Raw genomic sequence first — 5,444 nt, 5'->3', positions numbered from 1 at the left:
AATCTGAGTGTGCTCTGAGAACGAGATATGTGCAGCTCGTATCGGGATTTGTCAGCACATTCGGGCGGTGTTGCTGGACTTGTTTTACCATTGTCGAGGATGTCTTGTAACCGGGATGCCGAGTCTGGTCGGAATGTCTTGGGAGGAGGAATATCCTTCGTTGACCGTGAGATCTTGTGATGGGCTAAGTTGGGACTCCCCTGCAGGGATTTGAACTTTCGAAAGTCGTGCCCGCGGTTATGGGCAGATGGGAATTTGTTAATATCCGATTGTAGAAAACCTGAAGTTGAACTTAATTAAAATGCACCAACTGCGTGTGTAACCGTGATGGTCTCTTCTCGGCGGAGTCCGGGAAGTTAACACGGTGTTGGAGTTATGTTTGACGTAGGTTGTTCTAGGATCACTTCTTGATCATAGTTTCTCGACCATGACTTTGCCTTCTCTTCTCGCTCTCATTTGCGTATGTTAGCCACCAAATATGCTAGTCGCTTGCTGCAGCTCCACCTCATACCTTTTACACCGACCTATAAGCTTAAATAGTCTTGATCGCGAGGGTGTGAGATTGCTGAGTCCCCGTGACTCACAGTTCACTTCCAAAACAAGTTTGCAGGTGCCGATGATACCGTGCAGGTGACTCAACCGAGCTCAAGGAGGAGCTCGATGAAGACCTTGTTCATAGTGTTGTTTCATTTCAGTTAATCAGTAGTGGAGCCCAGTTGGGACGATCAGGGATCTGTGTAGCATTTGGGGTAGTCTTCTTTTATTTTGGTTCCGTAGTCGGACCTTGAGTGTATTTGGATGAATGTAATGCTTTATTCATGTATTGTGTGAAGTGGCAATTGTAAGCCAACTATGTATCTTTTCCCCTTATTTATTACATGGGTTGTTGAAGGAAATATGCCCTAGAGGCAATAATAAAGTTATTATTTATTTCCTTATAATCATGATAAATGTTTATTATTCATGCTAGAATTGTATTTTCCGGAAACATAATACATGTGTGAATACATAGACAAACAGAGTGTCACTAGTATGTCTCTACTTGACTAGCTCGTTAATCAAAGATGGTTATGTTTCCTAACCATGAACAATGAGTTGTTATTTGATTAACGAGGTCACATCATTAGTAGAATGATCTGATTGACATGACCCATTCCATTAGCTTAGCACCTGATCGTTTAGTATGTTGCTATTGCTTTCTTCATGACTTATACATGTTCCTACGACTATGAGATTATGCAACTCCCGTTTACCGGAGGAACACTTTGGGTACTACCAAACGTCACAATGTAAATGGGTGATTATAAAGGAGTACTACAGGTGTCTCCAATGGTCGATGTTGGGTTGGCGTATTTCGAGATTAGGATTTGTCACTCCGATTGTCGGAGAGGTATCTCTGGGCCCTCTCGGTAATACACATCACATAAGCCTTGCAAGCATTACAACTAATATGTTAGTTGTGAGATGATGTATTACGGAACGAGTAAAGAGACTTGCCGTTAACGAGATTGAACTAGGTATTGGATACCGACGATCGAATCTCGGGCAAGTAACATACCGATGGCAAAGGGAACAACGTATGTTGTTATGCGGTCTGACCGATAAAGATCTTCGTAGAATATGTAGGAGCCAATATGGGCATCCAGGTCCCGCTATTGGTTATTGACCAGAGACATGTCTCGGTCATGTCTACATTGTTCTCGAACCCGTAGGGTCCGCACGCTTAAGGTTACGATGACAGTTATATTATGAGTTTATGCATTTTGATGTACCGAAGGTTGTTCGGAGTCCCGGATGTGATCACGGACATGACGAGGAGTCTCGAAATGGTCGAGACGTAAAGATTGATATATTGGAAGCCTATGTTTGGACATCGGAAGTGTTCCGGGTGAAATCGGGATTTTACCGGGTTACCGGGAGGTTACCGGAACCCCCCGGGAGCCATATGGGCCATCATGGGCCTTAGTGGAAAGGAGAAAGGGGCAGCCCAAGGTGGCTGCGCCTCTTTCCCCTCCCCTAGTCCTATTAGGACTAGGAGAAGGTGGCCGGCCCCCCTTTCTCCCTTCCCCTCCGAGGAATCCTAGTTGGACTAGGATTGGGGGGAGGAATCCTACTCCCAGAGGGAGTAGGACTCTCCTGCGCCTCCCTCTTTGGCCGGCCAGCCTCCCCTCCTCTCCTCCTTTATATACGGAGGCAGGGGCACCTCTAAACACACAAGTTGACACAAGTTGATCCACGTGATCGATTCCTTAGCCGTGTGCGGTGCCCCCTGCCACTATATTCCTCGATAATACTGTAGCGGAGTTTAGGCGAAGCCCTGCTGCTGTAGTTCATCAAGATCGTCACCACGCCGTCGTGCTGACGAAACTCTTCCCCGACACTTTGCTGGATCGGAGTCCGGGGATCGTTATCGAGCTGAACGTGTGCTCGAACTCGGAGGTGCCGTAGTTTCGGTGCTTGATCGGTTGGATCGTGAAGACGTACGACTACTTCCTCTACGTCGTGTCATTGCTTCCGCAGTCGGTCTGCGTTGGGTACGTAGACAACACTCTCCTCTCGTTGCTATGCATCACATGATCCTGTGTGCGCGTAGGAAAATTTTTGAAATTACTACGAAACCCAACAGTGGTATCCGAGCCTAGGTTAATGATGTTGATGTTATATGCACGAGTAGAACACAAGTGAGTTGTGGACGATACAAGTCATACTGCCTACCAGCATGTCATATTTTGGTTCAGCGGTATTGTTGGACGAGACGACCCGGACCAACCTTACGCGTACGCTTACGCGAGACCGGTTCCCTCGACGTGCTTTGCACAGAGATGGCTTGCGGGCGACTGCCTCTCCAACTTTAGTTGAACCAAGTATGGCTACGCCCGGTCCTTGCGAAGGTTAAAACGGAGTCTATTTGACAAACTATCGTTGTGGTTTTGATGCGTAGGTGAGATTGGTTCTTACTTAAGCCCGTAGCAGCCACGTAAAACATGCAACAACAAAGTAGAGGACGTCTAACTTGTTTTTGCAGGGCATGTTGTGATGTGATATGGTCAACGCATGATGCTGAATTTTATTGTATGAGATGATCATGTTTTGTAACCAAGTTATCGGCAACTGGCAGGAGCCATATGGTTGTCGCTTTATTGTATGCAATGCAATCGCGATGTAATGCTTTACTTTATTACTAAACGGTAGTGATAGTCGTGGAAGCATAAGATTGGCGAGACGACAACGATGCTACGATGGAGATCAAGGTGTCGCGCCGGTGACGATGGTGATCATGACGGTGCTTCGGAGATGGAGATCACAAGCACAAGATAATGATGGCCATATCATATCACTTATATTGATTGCATGTGATGTTTATCTTTTTATGCATCTTATCTTGCTTTGATTGACGGTAGCATTATAAGATGATCTCTCACTAAATTATCAAGAAGTGTTCTACCTGAGTATGCACCGTTGCAAAAGTTCTTCGTGCTGAGACACCACGTGATGATTGGGTGTGATAGGCTCTACGTTCAAATACAACGGGTGCAAAACAGTTGCGCACGCAGAATACTCAGGTTAAACTTGACGAGCCTAGCATATGCAGATATGGCCTCGGAACACGGAGACCGAAAGGTCGAGCGTGAATCATATAGTAGATATGATCAACATAATGATGTTCACCGATGAAACTACTCCATCTCACGTGATGATCGGACATGGTTTAGTTGATTTGGATCACGTGATCACTTAGAGGATTAGAGGGATGTCTATCTAAGTGGGAGTTCTTTAATAATATGATTAATTGAACTTAAAATTTATCATGAACTTAGTCCCTGATAGTATCTTGCTTGTTTATGTTGATTGTAGATAGATGGCTCGTGCTGTTGTTCCGTTAAATTTTAATGCGTTCCTTGAGAAAGCAAAGTTGAAAGATGATGGTAGCAATTACACGGACTGGGTCCGTAACTTGAGGATTATCCTCATTGCTGCACAGAAGAATTACGTCCTGGAAGCACCGCTGGGTGACCAGGCCTGCTGCTGGAGCAACGCCAGATGTTATGAACGTCTGGCAGAGCAAAGCTGATGACTACTCGATAGTTCAGTGTGCCATGCTTTACGGCTTAGAATCGGGACTTCAACGACGTTTTGAACGTCATGGAGCATATGAGATGTTCCAGGAGTTGAAGTTAATATTTCAAGCAAATGCCCGAATTGAGAGATATGAAGTCTCCAATAAGTTCTATAGCTGCAAGATGGAAGAGAACAGTTCTGTCAGTGAGCATATACTCAAAATGTCTGGGTATAATAATCACTTGATTCAATTGGGAGTTAATCTTCCAGATGATTGCGTCATTGACAGAATTCTCCAATCACTGCCACCAAGCTACAAGAGCTTCGTGATGAACTATAATATGCAAGGGATGAACAAGACTATTCCCGAGCTCTTCGCATTGCTAAAAGCTGCGGAGGTAGAAATCAAGAAGGAGCATCAAGTGTTGATGGTTAACAAGACCACTAGTTTCAAGAAAAAGGGCAAAGGGAAGAAAAAGGGGAACTTCAAAAAGAACGGCAAGCAAGTTGCTGCTCAAGAGAAGAAACCCAAGTCTAGACCTAAGCCTGAAACTGAGTGCTTCTACTGCAAGCAGACTGGTCACTGGAAGCGGAACTGCCCCAAGTATTTGGCGGATAAGAAGGATGGCAAGGTGAACAAAGGTATATGTGATATACATGTTATTAATGTGTACCTTACCAATGCTCGCAGTAGCACCTGGGTATTTGATACTGGTTCTGTTGCTAATATTTGCAACTCGAAACAGGGACTACAGAATAAGCGGGCACTGGCAAAGGACGAGGTGACGATGCGCGTGGGAAACGGTTCCAAAGTCGATGTGATCGCGGTCGGCACGCTACCTCTACATCTACCTTCGGGATTAATATTAGACCTAAATAATTGTTATTTGGTGCCAGCGTTGAGCATGAACATTATATCTGGATCTTGTTTAATGCGAGACGGTTATTCATTTAAATCAGAGAATAATGGTTGTTCTATTTATATGAGTAATATCTTTTATGGTCATGCACCCTTGAAGAGTGGTCTATTCTTACTAAATCTCGATAGTAGTAATACACATATTCATAATGTTGAAACCAAAAGATACAGAGTTGATAATGAAAGTGCAACTTATTTGTGGCACTGTCGTTTAGGTCATATCGGTGTAAAACGCATGAAGAAACTCCATACTAATGGACTTTTGGAACCACTTGATTATGAATCACTTGGTACTTGCGAACCGTGCCTCATGGGCAAGATGACTAAAACACCGTTCTCCGGTACTATGGAGAGAGCAACAGATTTGTTGGAAATCATACATTACCGATGTATGTGGTCCGATGAATATTGAGGCTCGTGGCGGATATCGTTATTTTCTCACCTTCACAGATGATTTGAGCAGATA

Source organism: Triticum dicoccoides, chromosome 3A, assembly GCF_002162155.2.
Source record: "Triticum dicoccoides isolate Atlit2015 ecotype Zavitan chromosome 3A, WEW_v2.0, whole genome shotgun sequence".
Lineage (NCBI taxonomy): Eukaryota > Viridiplantae > Streptophyta > Magnoliopsida > Poales > Poaceae > Triticum > Triticum dicoccoides.
Note: the sequence above shows the minus strand (reverse complement) of the source record.